The sequence below is a fragment of the Hyperolius riggenbachi genome, chromosome 1 (assembly GCF_040937935.1).
Source record: "Hyperolius riggenbachi isolate aHypRig1 chromosome 1, aHypRig1.pri, whole genome shotgun sequence".
Lineage (NCBI taxonomy): Eukaryota > Metazoa > Chordata > Amphibia > Anura > Hyperoliidae > Hyperolius > Hyperolius riggenbachi.
In genome coordinates, this window is record NC_090646.1 from 368,887,054 (window position 1) to 368,904,293 (window position 17,240).

The window sequence follows — 17,240 nt, forward strand, 5'->3', positions numbered from 1 at the left end:
GACGCCAGAGTGAGCTGCACAACGCGGCTCACTCCGACGTCCGCACCAGGCGTTGCGTTAGGGGCACGTTATGTGCCCTATAACGTCCCCTAAACGCAACGTCCTAGTGTGTAACTAGCCTTAATGTATGAACATCACATCTGTAATAGAGTTTATGCTCTCATTGTGGATAGCAACTCTACACCTCACTTCCACTGTAGTATTTGGCAGCTGTTTGATTAAAATGTTTCCTGCAAAATCTTGAGAAGGTGTCCTTTACACTCCAAATTCAACAAGACATTATTGCTGGACTTTTATGGCTTCCAACCAAAGGTGGATCTGGGTGGTCTGCCTGAGGGCCTGTGTGGTCTTAAAGTAAACCAGAGACAACATAAGTAAAATATTTTTTACTTACCGGGGGCTTCCACCAGCCCACCACTGAGTCGCTTGCCATCCTCCCGAGTGCTTCCCTTCTTCTGCTAGTGTCCCGGTAACTGGCTCAGCCTCACCAGTCGGGCTCTTCTGCGCATGCGTGGCTCTTCCTCGCATGTGCAGAATAGACCAACTGGTGCGACTGAGCTAGATTACCAGGACTGATACCAGAAGAACGGAGGCACTCGGGAGGACGGTGAGCGAGTCAGTGGTGCTTATGGGGCTGGTTAAAGCCCGGGGTAAGTATCAAATCTTTTACTTACACTCACCTAAAGGATTATTAGGAACACCATACTAATACGGTGTTTGACCCCATTTCGCCTTCAGAACTGCCTTAATTCTACGTGGCATTGATTCAACAAGGTGCTGAAAGCATTCTTTAGAAATGTTGGCCCATTTTGATAGGATAGCATCATGTAGTTAATGGAGATTTGTGGGATGCACATCCAGGGCACGAAGCTCCCATTTCATCACATCCCAAAGATGCTCTATTGGGTTGAGATCTGGTGACTGTGGGGGCCATTTTAGTACAGTGAACTCATTTTCATGTTCAAGAAACTAATTTGAAATGATTCGAGCTTTCTGACATGGTGCCTGCTGGAAGTAGCCATTAGAGGATGGGTACATGGTGGTCATGAATGGATGGACATGGTCAGAAACACTGTTCAGGTAGCCCGTGTCATTTAAACGATGCCCAATTGGCACTAAGGGGCCTAAAATGTGCCAATATAACATTCCCCACACCATTACACCCCCACCACCAGCCTGCACAGTGGTAACAAAGGCGTGATGGTGTTAGTGTTTTGCTGGGGATACACGGTACGTTTCTGTACCGTGTATCGACCAGCTGATCCAGCCAGCTGATAATATTCAGCTGGCCCGATCATGCCGCTCGACCCGCGCCGGCTCGATTCCCGCCTGCGGACAATGGCAGGGAATCGAGCGGTGATAAGGAAGCGCCGGCGGGGACGAGCGGCAATCGATCCGCGCGGACGAGCGGGAATGCGCCGGCATTGAGCCAGCGGCTCGATCCGCCGCATAAAACGAGCTGTGTATGCACGGCATTATACAGAATAATAATAATAATCACTATGGATAGCCTTTTCTCCCTTTTTCAACAACAAAACCAGAGTATATGGTATACCTTTGCTGGTTTGTTTGAATTGTTTGTATCTGACTTTATGTAATTATTATCTAGCTTCTAGCAAGTGGCAAAGGAGTGGAAAAAGAGGCACTGTCAATTTTCTCTGCTTTCAGGCTCTATGAACCTGAACAATTGGTCATATAACTAAGAAATAGCACCACCTCGTGTTAATTCAAGAGTTTGCAACTATGAAAATTAGTTGCAGTTAAAATTGGTTTACATGGAACCTGAACTGAGAGATATATGGAGACTGACATATTTATTTAATTTTAAACAATTCCAGTTGCCTGGCTGCCCTGCTGATCTACTACCTCTAATACTTTTAGCCATAAACTCTGAACAAGCATGCAGATCAGACGTTACTGACTGTGTGTGACTGGATTAGCTGCATGCCTGCTTCTTTAAAGAAAACCTGTACTGAAAATTAAAAATCAAAATAAACATATACAAGTCATACTTACCTCCTGTGTAGTCTACTCCTCAATCTCTTTTTCCTCTCCTGCGTCCTGTTTGTCCACTGTGATCAATGGAATTCTCCGTCCTCCATTTTGAAAATGGCCATTACACCATAACAGCTTTCTTGGCAGCACACAGTTAAACTGTAACGTCGCCCACTTGAGCCATAGGGAAACATGGGCACATCAGTTCTCCTCTCAGCTGTAACTGACAGCAACTGATATATAACCGACAGCAACTGATATATTTCAGATCTGACAAAATGTTGTCAGAACTGGAAGGGATCATTGTCAGAAGAAACTGGTGAGTTTCTGAGAGGAATTGATGGCAAGGTAACTATGTAATGTTCATTTGAAGTTACCTCATGTGTTTATTATAAATAATTTTACCCAGTACAGGTTCCCTCTAAGGTGTGTGTGTTTCAGACACTACAGCAGCAAAATAGACCAGTAGGACACCAGGCAACTGGTATTGTTTAAAAGGAAATAAATCTGGCAGCCTCCATATACCTCTCACTTCAGGTTTCCTTTAACCACTTGATGACCCAGCCTTTACCCCCCCCCCCCCTTAAGGACCAGCACTGTTTTAATGATCTGTGCTGGGTGGGCTCTGCAGCCCCCAGCACAGATCAGGTTGCAGGCAGAGGGATCAGATCGCCCCTCTTTTTCCCCCCCTATGGGGATGATGTGCAGGGGGGTCTGATCTCTCCTGCCTGCCTGGGTGTTGCGGGGGGGGGCACCTCAAAGCCCTCCTCCGTGGCGAAATTCCCCCCTCCCTCTCCTCCCTGTCCCCCCTGGTGATCTGGGCTGCACAGGACGCTATCCATCTTGTGCAGCCAGTGACAGGCTGTCCCCTGTCACATGGCGGCGATCCCCGGCCGCTGATTGGCCGGGGATCGCCGATCTGCCTTACGGCGCTGCTGCTACTGCAGCGCCGTACAATGTAAACAAAGGAAACAAACGTCTCCTGCGTTTACATTTAGTCTGCAAGCCGCGATCAGCGGCTCGCAGGCTATTCACGGAGACCCGCTCGCGCGAGCGGCCTTTCCTGATTAATTAGGGAGGCACCTGGCGACGCAGATCTGCGTCGCTGGTCCTCCAGCTACCACTTTGCCGCCGCACGGTATGAGTGTGCGGTCGGCAAGTGGTTAAAGTACTCCTCTCAATCTCCTGATGGTAGGCTTATTTGCCACTCTTGTCCAAGAGGCCTATGATGGTGGTAGCATTCATGAACTTGATTACCTTGACAGAGTCGTGCTGTGTGGAGCAGAAGTTCGTGTATAGGTAGAACAGGATTGGTAACAACACATGTTTAGGGAGCACCTGTGTTGGTGGTTTGCACACTCGAGGTGAAAGTGTTAAATGTCACCACTTAGATCCTGTTTGGTCCATCAGCATCTCGCAGAGAGTGTGATGCACATTAAGCTGAATCAGCTTGTCATAGAGGATATTGGGGCTGATAGTGTCGAAGGCGGAGCTGAAGTCAAGGAGGAGAATCCTGGCATAGGTGTCAGGTTTGTCCAGGTGGGACTGGATGTGTTCCAGGCTGATGTTAATGGCATTGTCTACAGACCTGATTGTTCCGTAGGCAAACTGGAGAGGGTCCGTTTGATCATTGGTGGAGCGTTTCAGGGGCTTGATTCACTAAACCGTGATAACTGATATCACTCTTGCGCTAGCATTTTGTGCGCATAATAATGTCCGTAATGTTTTTGCGCGCAATAGCAAATCTTTGCGCAATCAAAAATGTTGCGTTTGCGTGCAAAAATCGTTACGCGAGTTATAACATGCGCAAAACGCTAGAGCGACCGTGATATCAGTTATCACGGTTTAGTGAATCAAGCCCCAGGTGTGACAGGGCCAGCCATTCAAAAAGCTTCATGACATTAGAGGTGAGAGCAATTGGACTGAAGTCGTTGAGAACTGCAGCACCTGGTTTCTTTGAGGCTGGAATTATGTTGGACTTCGTCAAGCAGGAGGGGACCTTGCATTCCCTCAGGGATTGTGCAAGCAGGGTGAAGAGGACAGAGCCCAGATGGGAAGCGCAGGTGTTTAGGCACCATGTTGACACCCCATCCAGGACAGGCACTTTCCTTGGGTCCAGTTTGTGGAGAAATTTCTAGACCACCCCATCGTCCACCGTTGGTGGGATTGGGGAGGCCTTGGGTTGGTCTGCTTAAGGGTGGTGGGGAGGAGAAAAAATATTCTGGTCGACTCAGGCTGGGCTGGCATTTACTTGGTACTCTTCAAACCTACATTAGAAATTGTTACGTGCCTCAGTAAACTGCTGTGGGTCATGCACTGGGGGAGGGGGGCCTTAAAGGTGGTGGCTGCTTTGAGGCCTTTCCAGACCTAGTGTGTGTTTGAGCTGAGGCTCAGTCCCAGATTTTCAGAGTGGGACCTTTTTGTGGCTCTCAGTTCCATGTTGAGGGCGTTTCTGGCTTTCTTGAACTCCTCTGATAGCAGCCCCTCCCTTTTTATCCTCATGAGAACCCCTGCACGTCTCCCTCTGTGGTGCTTGAAGCATGGCACCTGTGCATCCGCTCTTTTGAGTAGGTTGATGTGGTCCCAGATGGGCCTCCTTAGAGCCTTAGCGCCGGAAAGCACCTCTGAATGATTGATGTTCCCAGCATGCCAGTTCCACTCTACTGTAGAAGGTTGGGGAGGGGGCCTGGTGGGGGCTCCGCGTAGTCAAGGTGGGCATCTGGGCAGGGGTGTACGTTCATGCAGGAAGTGGGTGTGTCTGGCCAGGGAAGTTCATGCCTTTGGGGCAGAATACAAAGTGGAAGAACAGGGCCCCTTGGGGTGCAGAGGAGACAGTTCTCAGTGGGACATGGAAACGGACCAATGATGTATGTACGGGAAGCTAAATTAGCTATATAGCAGTAAACAGTGCATCAGTGTTTGATAGTCATTAATCATAGCAGTCAAAGCAGTCCATCAGAAAACAATAATCATAGCAGCAAGAGCAGCCCATCATTATGCAATCCATCAATAAACGTTAATCATAGCAGCAAAAGCAGTCTGAGACTAAGCCATGCATATAACCCCAGGTGGCAAAAATACAGACATCAGATATGTTGGCAGCTTGGAATCTCGAGGACAGCATAGCGACTGATCAGAGCAAAGCAGTAAAATTTAAGGCATATCACCTGCCAGGGATCAGGACCCAATCTCTTGGGTGACAGTGCATGGACTAGTCTGTACCATATTTTATATATTTTTATATATTTTTATTATATTCTTTTTTGCTTTTGGGGTGCGGAATACTCAGGTGATTATTATGACTTCAGAGCTATTGAGCAAACTGCATAAGAGCAGCAATCTGTGGACGTATAGGGAGGACCGCTTCGACAGAGTCAAGCAGTTCTTTTCATGTAGTGAAAAACCTGCTGTTGAAATCATTGACAGTGAGTTTATAAAAACCAATTGCAGGAAACTAGAAAAGCTTCTTACACAGGAAACTAAAAGCCTGTGGGAAGTTTTCAGTTTGGAGCGCTACTCTGGGCAGGGCAAGTGCCCGCTGGGACTGGTGGTATCCAAAACACTGGCTTTTGACCTACAAACAGAAGATACCAAAGATGACTGGGAAAGGATGTTCAACTCATTTTCACAACAAGTATTAGAATTTGTTGTGGAAGTGAGGAAAATGCAATTGATTGGTAATAGTGAAGAAATTCGTAAAACTTATGGCCGACTAGAACCATATGCAGAGACTGAGATCTATAAGAAGTTGGACTGTAGTATTCAGAGCAGGTTGCTGAAACTAGAGGAAGAAATTATTGAGCGTAAGGTTAAGAAATTCATCCGTGATGAAGTAGCACATGATGACCTCCTTTATGAGGCACAACATGGACTAACTAACGATGAACAGTTTTCTCTTAACCTCACTACTCATGAAGCTGATACAGGGTCCCTGAGGGATGCTGATCTGTTTGATTTAATGGGGTGCCTAGAGGAGGTTAGTCTAGAAGCTACCCAAATAAGTAGTATAGAAGATAATTTGACAGTTGTCAAACCACGATCGACAGACTATGAACATGAATTTCCCACTCTGCCAACATGAAGGGACGTTTGTAAGGTCCCTCCAGAGGAGGGTATGGATTTGGGGGCAGACCCAAGACCTCCCACGTTGCCAGTAGTTGCACAGGAACAGACAGAGGAGGGTATGGATTTGGGGACAGACCCAAGACCTCTCACGTTGTCAGTAGTTACACAGGAACAGACGGCCACACTCATAGAAGCATCCGATAATACGGATGCTGACAGATGTGTGGATCAGACTCCATTGATTGAATCTATGGGAGCAGAGATCGGCCCTATCTGTGGAGGGGACACCTGTCCTGAGAAACAGGTGGTTGTGACATCAATACCTATATCAAATAGATTTGATCCCCTTATAGATTTACCAGATAGACCCCCAAGGGTTAGTAAACCTTTGAGGTTTTTGGACTATAGAACAGCTTTAGAGGTGGGCCAAAGGGCAGATAGGGGACCAGACACTAGACGTAGAACTAGATCACAAACATCACAGTTACAAAGATATGGCAATGTAGCAAATCCCAGGCTAACTCGGGAACCCAGAATCACCAATCATTTTTTTCCCAAGGACAACAGATCAGGCCAAGGTACAGGGGGAGCAGGGGTAAAGGTCAGTCCAAGAAAAAGGAAACCCTGCACCTAGAATTGCAACCGGGTGAATCGGGTGAGGGGATTTTTAATTTAAGTTCAAGGATTTTGAGTACTTCAGAAGTTTCTCTGCTGTCCAAGGGTTTAAAATATGCACCCACAGCAAAATTCAATAAATTCGATACCTTTGTAGGTGTAAAGAAATTCACCAGGCAGTTAGCCCTGAAAAAATATTTCAGTAAAAAACCGCTCAGGGACCCTGTGGGGGAGAATAATGATGTCTACATGCATTCTGCTCTGAAGAGCAAGTCCAATTTCTTTCCAAGGTCAGAAGTCAGTGATTCAATGTCAACATTTGAGACTATGGTACTTAATGACATTAAAAAGATTAATAACACCAAATTTTCGAATTTAACAAGAGGGGAGAAGACAGCCATTAAAACTTTAAGAGACGATCCAGATATTATAGTCCGTCCAGCTGACAAGGGGGGAGGAGTGGTCATTCTAGACCGGGTCCAGTACATGAGAGAGGCCAAACGACAGCTTGAAGACACTGTGACATATAGGACATTAAAGAATAATCCAGTCATAGGTTTCATGAGCGATTTGAAGCTGCTCATCAATGATGGAAAGAGGGAGGGAATTTTGACCCCACAGGAGGCAGACTATGTTTTACAGACTCACCCCAGGCTTCCAGTATACTACCACCTCCCCAAGTTACACAAGAGTATGGTCGACCCACCCGGAAGACCGATTATTTCCGGAATAGGATCTTTAACTGCAAATTTATCAGAGTACATTGACAGTTACTTACAGCAGGCTGTTGTTCAAACTCCAGCTTATCTTAAGGATACTGGCCATATTTTGCGTATCCTGGCGGAGGTGGAGTGGAAGGATGAAAAAATTTTATGTGTAGCGGATGTCAGTTCCCTATACACCATCATTGATCACCAAAAGGGAATCGAGGCGGTGAAGTTTTTTCTGACTGAGTACACCGCAATTCCCCAGGAGCAAATAGAGTTTATTGGTAAAGCCATTAGATTTATATTAACACATAATTACTTTGAGTTTGATGGAAATTTTTATTTACAGCTGGTCGGAACTGCGATGGGCACGCGCTTCGCACCGGGATTTGCTAATTTATTCATGGCCTACTGGGAGCAGTCAGTCCTAAGGGGCCCTGAAGGTCCCGGTGTGGAGCTCGTGCTCTGGAAGCGCTTCATAGACGATGTGGTCTTTATTTGGGATGGGAGTGAGTTGGGTCTGGAGCAGTTCCTTACTTGGCTCAATTTAAACGATTTTAACTTGAAATTTACATGCGAGCAGAGTCGGTCTGAAATAAACTTTTTGGACCTGACGATTTTTGTGGAAAACAATCAAATAAATACTAAAACATACTTTAAAGCTGTTGATATGAACAGCTATATTTATTTGGACAGTTGCCATCTTTTAAGATGGCTCACAAATGTCCCCAAAAGCCAGTATTTGCGCCTGCGAAGGAACTGCTCCAATGTTACAAACTATGAAGCGCAATCAGGATTGATCCAGCAGCGTTTTCTGGATAGAAAATACCCCCTGAAGGATCTATTAGAGGTGAAGGATGAAATCAAAAAACTGAATGGAGATGATTTAATTAAGGAAAAAGTGAAAGTAAGCCGTGATTTTCCACTGTGTATTAATGTGCAATACACCCAGCAAGCATCTAGGGTGAAAAGAATCATCAAGAAATACTGGCATATCCTTCAGAACGATAAAACACTAAATGGCATTTTGCCAGAAAGACCGAATTTGGTGTATAGACGAGCCTCAAATTTGAAAAATATGGTTGCACCCATTGCACCCAATAGTCACAGAAAAACACATTCTGAGGGGGGCAGTTTTAAAAAGTGCACTTTCTGTGTCCCATGCAGGAGCACTAGGAAAGAAACAACACGGGAGGTATTCCAATCATTTAGTACGGGAGAAAGTTTTAATATACAAGGGCATCTCAATTGCAACAGTAAAGGTGTCATCTATGTGATGGAATGTGGATGCGGGAGACAATATGTGGGAAGAACAAAAAGGAAACTGCTGGATAGAATAACAGAGCACATTAAACATATCCAAAAGAAGGATGAAAAATATCCCTTGGGGAAACACTTCAAATATTGTCACCAAGGAAAATTGGGACTGTTGAAATTTTATGCTATTCAAGATGTAGTGAAGGATTGGAGAGGAGGAGACTACATCAAGATGATGTCCAAACAAGAATCCTATTGGATCTTTACTTTAAATACTCTAGCCCCAGCAGGCTTAAATCAAGATATAGAGCTTTTCGCTTTTAACAGCTGATAGAGAAATAGGGGGAGGAGTTGAGGGAGGATATAAGGACAGGCTACACACCAACCACCAGGCCCTGATGAAGGAAGGCGGATCCTTCCGAAAAGCTTTGGCGTGATTGGTGTAAACCTTATGTGAGTGACGTCACTGAACAGCACTTCCGGTTCACGGGGTGACAATCCCCGCAGTAACATCGTGAAACCAGGACTCCTGCATCGAGCTAGCGGCCGCGGCTCAACAGGATAGAGCTTTACCTCTCCATTAGCCTCTCTCTCCCCTCTCCACTCTGGCTGGACATTTGCAATTCACCTGCCGTTTTGAACCACGCGCTGGGTTAGCGTGAGTACACATCAACTACAGTGACTTTGGAGTCAGCACTGCCTATTTCCCTTCAGCAGGTTGCCATCCTTAAATCCAAACAGGATGGTCTGTATGTACACATTACAAGGAATGATTTTTTAAACATTTTCTAATGCATTGACATGTCATTTGCAGTAATATATTTTATAGTGAGACGTCACTATTTTTATGCATATTGTGGCATTATATGGTATGCTGGGTGTTTTTTATGAGTATTTTTATGAGTATTTCAGTAATTGACACTTAAGTATACAGCACATTTTTTAGGCTCGTCCATTTCTCTGTACAGTCAAGTTACCCAGGTTTCACTGGGTTACGGCCGTTTTCTGGTGATCTAAACGGGCCATTTTTGAACCAGTGATTCCACATTGTGGTCTAGCATTGTGCTGTGGTGGATGAGCATTTAGATGTTATGCAAAGTATCTAATTGTTATGTATAGATTCATAGCCTATTAAATCTCAGTTTATTGAAAAAACCTAAGCGCAAGAGATTCTGTTATTATTTGTTTCTGTTCTTTGTATGGGCATATGAACACCAGTCCATATTCTCTATGCAGCCTTAATATATAATCTTTGTTGTGGTACCAGCGCTGCGATCATCATTTGATTTTTTAGTCTGTACCAGTGGCGGCTCCAGCTTCAGGGTTTTGGGGGGGCTCAAAGGGGGCACAAGGGCTGGCAGGTGGGGCTTACAGGGGGGAATCTGCGGCGGCGATGAAATGGGCGTGGTCATGACATTATGTGGGTGGGGCTAACTGTAATGTAGTTGCACCAGCTAATGTAGCTACATAAAAAAATATGAAGTACATGCACATCATGACAGGCAGCTTTTCACCAGTAAATGCGCATAAGAGACAGCTTTTCACCAGTTAATGCTCATAATGACAGACAACGTTACCCCAGTAAATGCACATAAGAGACAGCGTTACCCCAGTAAATGCACATAAGAGACAGCTTTTCACCAGTTAATGCTCATAATGACAGACAGCGTTACCCCAGTAAATGCACATAAGAGACAGCTTTTCACCAGTTAATGCTCATAATGACAGACAGCGTTAGCCCAGTAAATGCACATAAGAGACAGCTTTTCACCAGTTAATGCTCATAATGACAGACAGCGTTAGCCCAGTAAATGCACATAAGAGACAGCTTTTCACCAGTTAATGCTCATAATGACAGACAGCGTTAGCCCAGTAAATGCACATAAGAGACAGCTTTTCACCAGTTAATGCTCATAATGACAGACAGCGTTAGCCCAGTAAATGCACATAAGAGACAGCTTTTCACCAGTTAATGCTCATAATGACAGACAGCGTTAGCCCAGTAAATGCACATAAGAGACAGCTTTTCACCAGTTAATGCTCATAATGACAGACAGCGTTACCCCAGTAAATGCACATAAGAGACAGCTTTTCACCAGTTAATGCTCATAATGACAGACAGCGTTACCCCAGTAAATGCACGTAAGACAGCGTTACCCCAGTAAATGCACGTAAGACAGCGTTACCCCAGTAAATGCACGTAAGACAGCGTTACCCCAGTAAATGCACGTAAGACAGCGTTACCCCAGTAAATGCACATAAAGTTCTCTACCAAATAGAAAACCAGTATGTCTACATGTGCTTAATTAATTTTAATTATAACTTGCAAAATTGTCATACAAAAAGGGATTCACAAACTTGTTTAAAACATCCTAAAAACAACATGGCTGGCACATGGACTACTTAAGCATTATTCCCACTGTCATTGTGAGGATCTAAGACCACATTGGCCGCCCAGCCAAAGCCTATGCACGCCAATCGGCCGATAAACATAAAGTTCTACCTGGTCAGGAGGGTGGGGGGACTGTTTGCAAAGACTGGGAGGGGAGCCCCATCATTCCCTCACCTCAGCGTACGGGAGGTCCTTTTATGCACGCACCGAGCGGGAGATACAGCTATAGGCTCCGGGCTGAAGCAGACTGACACTAGAGCTCCAGCCGCCTGGTCCACTCCTGTCTCCTCCTCAGCAATACCGCTCTGCACTACTTCCTGATTCAGTGCGTGCAGAGCGGTATTGCTGAGGAGGAGACAGAAGTGGACCAGGCGGCTGAAGCTCTAGTGTCTGCTTCAGCCCGGAAACTATAGCTGTATCTCCCGAACGGCGCCGCGCATAAAAGGACTCCCCCTGTTATCATTCCCTGAGGTCGGTGAGGGAATGATAAGTGTCTCGCCCCACGCTAGAGTCGGCCCTTAATTCAGGGGGGGCTTTCCGAGGGGCTTACAGTTTCTCTGCTGGGGCTTCAGCCCCGGCAAGCCCCAGTGTAGCGCCGCCACTGGTCTGTACAGATGTGTTGCTACCCTGTAGGGTAGCTGGGGCCATCCATGGGTTATGTCGCTATGCTGGGGGGAGGAAGGTCGACAGAGTGGTGCCCGAGTAATGTCATGCAGCGGCCAGGGTGAGAGGGGTGAGCAATGCTCTCAGCTGGTGCTCGGTCATATCAATCAGCCAGGCCTTTCACTGGCTGAGGCCCTCTAAATGCAAAATTCTTGCTAAATTCATGCTAAATTCTTGGCAGCGGCAACTGTTATTGGCTGCCTTGGCTGAGTTTCATGCAATGAGGCTTATGTGTCAGTTTTCAGACAAAGCGATGGGAGATCATAGAGGCTGTCAGGGCAGCCAGGATGGGATAGAGACCTCAAGGTCAGAGGATCTGCACATTAATCATGCAATCTGTATTTTTAAAAGTGTCCTATATACAATCAGGTGAAGTATACATTGTTCCCTTCCTAGTAGATGAAAGGCTTACCTAATGTACTGCTGAGCATAGTCACAGCCAACAATGTACACAATATTGGAGCTGTAAGTCTCATCAGCTGGCATCTAGATGGTAATTTATTAAAGTGAAGAGCTGTAATGTGAACCTGTATTCACATTAGTCATCAGTTATGTGCAGGGGAAATATGTGCAGGGGAAATTTTATTTAAAAAAGGAACTAAATGTGTCAAGAGTACACAGTCTGACTTTCCCTCATGTCCCCTCACTTCTTTAGTAAATCACTAGATTAGCATTGTTACTTTTTAAAGGACACCATTACAGAGGAATATAGAAAGTGCCACTGCTTAGGGCCCGTTTCCACTATCGCGTATACTATCTGCATGGGTTTTCTGCACACAGATTCGCACAACCAATACAACTTAATTAGCCTGTTTCCACTTGTCAGGAAAACAGAGCGTTTTTCTCTGCAGGAAAAATCTGCACAGCAGAGCCATCAGAATGTAATTAATAGGAAATTCGCATGCGTTTTCGCTATGCGAATTTTCCATGCGAATTTGCATAAATCAATGTAAAACCACACAGGCACTGACATGGTTAAATTTGCATACTTACAAAAAAAGGCGAAAACGTATGGTAATTCGATGTAAAATTCCCATCCGCATGCGAATTCGTTTTCGCTTTTTCCGCAACGAATTTGCACCGCACAAGTGGCAACGGGCCCTTACTCTTTTTTTTTTTTAATACAAACAGACTTGAAGAGCTCAACATACCTATCCCAACATTCACTGTGCCATAGAGCCATACATATGTCTAGTATTTATCTATGCAGGAAGCAGCTACTATTGCTGACTGCTAGCAGAATTAATAATACAGGAAGTGAGGAAATTTCAGTGATCAAACATCACAAAAGCAAACTGACAATAGTGTATAGTCTCAACTGAAAGGAGAACAAAGACAACATTTTTATTTAAAACACATCCAGAAATCAGGTTCACTTGTTTATGTTTTTTGAATGAATTCCACTGAATACATGGGAAAAGTGGTATAAATGGTGAAATTCATTAAAGTTAGAGGCTTAAAGAGAGTCTGAAGCCATTCAAAATACTTCTATGTACAATCTATTTATGTTAAGTAATGTGAGCAGTGCTAAAACTCTGCATCCCCGTGGCAGAACAAGGTCTTTATACCCTCAAATTCCCACGGGAAAAATCGGGGAGCACTTCCTGGTAGGGGCAGAGCTTTGGGCTGTAGCTCTGCCTCTACTGGAGTCAATCTCCACCGATGGCCACCTCTCCCCGCCCCTCTCAGTCTTTTTTCACTGAGAGGGGCGGGGAGAGTTGTAGATTGACTCCAGTAGAGGCAGAGCTATAGCGCAAAGCTCTGCCATCCCGGGCAGCAAAATCCACGACCTGGAAAGTCGTGGAATTTTGCCCCGGGATTTGGGGGTATAAAGACCTCGTTCTGCCGCAGGGATGCGACGTTTCAGCACTGCTCATATTGCTTAACATAAATAGCCTATAAAAAGTACTTTGAATGGCTTCAGACTCTCTTTAAATGATTAACGCTGGCCAGTCTGATCGTAGTTAAATATTCACATCATGGCTAAATATTCACAGTACTAAAAATGAACTCTAATATCGTCAGACAACCCCATAAGCTTAACTTGTTTTATCTGTCTATAAGTTACATGGTCATTAGCCCCATCACTAGGAACTAGCTGCACCACAGACATCCATAGCTATTAGCTGCAGTTTTCTACCCCATCTACAGTCTGAGCAGTATGATTATGCAAGTCAAGCAGCGGCCTTTAATACAAAGCCTGCTGCAGTATTAGCACAGCCAAAATGCTTAAAGAATACCTTAGCTTTCATCACTTTTCAAAACGGGTGGAACAGGCAGGTGTAGGAGCAGCCATAGTCGTGACATCACGACTACATAATGCGCATGCACAGAGTGCTCCCGGCCACAGATGGGCGTTGCCGGGCAGCGCCTGTGTACTGCTCACTGACCTGGCCGATCCGTTACTAGCTTCGGCCAGTCTTTACAAGATAACAGAGGGGGATGGATAAGAAAGGGGGAGCAGTGGGCATCAGGACTGCTTACTACACATGCCTGCTCCCCCCATTTTGAAAAATGATGAAAGCTAAGGTCTCCTTTAAGGTCACATAATCAACATTTTACAGCAGGGCCTTTGCCTGCAGAGGTCTCAGTTGACACACAGAAGAATACCCCTATCAGGATATTTAAGTCGGTGCATAGAATTGGGCGTTGAATCTCTATTACAAGATTGGGTCACATTATTCTTTCTAACAACAGCACTATTATGCATTGATACACTCACCGATTCTCAAGCCAATAGGGTTAAGTTGTTGTAGCTCACTGAAGAATTTGCTCACAAAAACTGTCTTTATTCTTCTACAGGTCAAGCTCCATCCTTCACTAGCTAAAGCTTCAGTTCACTTTGTCTCAGTTGGATACAAATTGCTCATTTCCTACAGACCAAGAATGTTAGGAAGTCTTCACTCAGAATCTTTGCACTCTCCAAACTAACTTGGAATAGGCCAAAGTCAGAGCCAAGAAATTTGCAGGTAAGAGCATAAGAGAGAGCCCTGACTTCAGGACTGGGGAAAGTGTTTGGCTGTCCACTGCTAATAGGAAGCTTAAGTGTCCACCCGTTTAGTAAGTTAGCGAGCAATAATCAAATTCAAGTAGTACCATATTTTCTACAGGGTGGTTGTGGAGCAGGATAGCTGTGGCTAGGGCGGGCACGAGGCCTAAAATAACCGGCTTGTGCCAGGCTAATAATAATTAGTAAGAATCTAATTCAAGTAGGACCTTTTTTTTCAGTGACAATTTATATATTTTTAAATAACAACGGACAGCAGTGACAGCGATAATACTGCTGGTATGTGACGCAGTGTGTGCACTGCAATACAGACAGTAAGTCATTACATTGGAATGGTTTGCAATTGTCACCAATGTCAGTTAACGATGACAGGCTGTAACGGTCGTGCAGCCACACACTACACTGTACACTGTCGGTGATGTATATAAGCCTACTACAAGACACCACATCACAAACAGCACCACAAATAATAGTAGGATCTATCAGTCCTGAAAATGACTATTGGTGTAATAATGATCACTTCCTTAAACAACCTAACAAGGACTCTTGGTATGTAATGATCAGCCCTAACAAGGTTCAAATGTGAAAACCAGCAGCGCTTCCTTATCAATGATGGTTCAGATTAATCCTTCACCAAGCAGGCAATCACCCTTATGGAGTGCAACTCACCTACTACAATTGCTACGATCACAGTAGCTTTTATGCCTCTGGGGCATTACATAGGCTCCCCTCGCCCTCTGCGATAGTCCCCTTGCACGATGTGTAGGTGTGTTGCCTCCCAGGCACTTGTCATATACGAGGCTCCCGTCAGTGTGACATATCCAAGTTACCTCAAAGATTGAAGCAAAAGCCTCTCATTGCGCAGATATAGTTAAAAACCATAACATTTTATTTAAAAATGCACTCACGTGGTTGCAGTATGTTACAGGCTTTCGGAATTTTACAGCGGGTTCCACCCCGCGCGGCCTCCCGGTCTGGCCACCGCGTGATCTCTCCCGTACTGTATACTGTAGCTAGTTCACCGACCCGCACATCCACATGGGCTACTCCTTCCGTACCGTCGCTCCTCACGCTGTCTCGGCTAAACTTCTCCCTACCAGTTTCGTCATACCCTATGACTCATTCAGGGGAATGATGGTACTTGATGGTATGTTATGGTACTTGACAGAGGATAAGATTTCATTGTGGATGTATATGTATATGCAGACATTTGGTGTGTGAGTACATGCTCACAGGGCTTAGTGAGAGATTGAGTACCGATTGTTTATATATATATATATATCATCACCCTCAGCCTGCTAGGATCCAATAGGACTTTTGATGTGAGCGCTGTACTATAATATTAATAGCCCTAACAAGGACTTTGGTTGAGCTCTGGCAAGTACTATCCATTGTGTTAATTTTCAGCACTAATAAGGACTATTGGGGTCACAAGCTGGAGAATGGCAAGAAGCAGAACACTGATAAAACAGCTACATGACACTGAATCACACAAAAAGGCCTGTCTATCTGACCCTCAATACAGGGGTGTAGCAATAGGGGGTGCAGAGGTAGCCACAGCATCGGAGCCCTTGGGCCAGAGGGCCCCGGAAGGGCCCTCCCTCAACTTCAGTATTAGCTCTCTATTGGTCCTGTGCTGGTAATAATCACTTCTATAGATGCTTTGAACAGTAGTGAGATCACTAACAAACTGTTCCCCATCCCCTCTCTTGCTCCTCTGACACTGTAATTGTCATTGGCAAGTTTTGGTGCGCCATATCAATTGTTATGTATAAAGTGCTTGGGGGGCCCCATTGTAAAATTTGCACCGGGGCCCATAGCTTCTTAGCTACGCCACTGCCTCAATCTACAGAAGCAGCAGCTCTCCCTACACTGACTCAGGCACACTGTAAAATGGCTGTCGGATTGTTTCTTTTATGGGGGGTGTGGCCAGGGTGGAAAAAATGTGTGATTGGCCATCCTGTTCCACTTGACTTTAGGGTAAAGGGTCAAAAAATGGCACCATAGGTAAGTATATGGCAAATGCGAAAGGCCCGAATAGTTCACATTAAATGGGAATGGGGAGTCACAATCATTTACCGGGAAATATTCCCTGGCTAATGTGTTCAACCATCACTACCCACCATATGTGCACCAGCTGCTTGCTGTGATGCATGCAATAGGGCATATTCTTGCACGATTTTCTAATGTTTTTGGCCAGGATGTGAGGTGACACATTCTCCACTATGGAGTGATGTGATTGGTCGCCACAGACGCTTTTTGCCATGCCCACCGGCTACGCACTGCATGCATGTGACACTGTTGACCGCTTATTGCCATAGATCATGCCATGGTGCATCCATGTGACGTACCCTGGCCTCACATGTTGACACACCTCCCCCCTCACCAGCAGCTCACTGGCACACGTGACACTGACGTCACAATGAGGGAAATCGGAATGGCACCCCCTATGCTAATGGCTGTGCAAGCTGAACTATGCTTCATCTAGGTATGCCCACTGTCTGGCAGCAAGTGCAGTGACTGCACCTTCACTCATGAC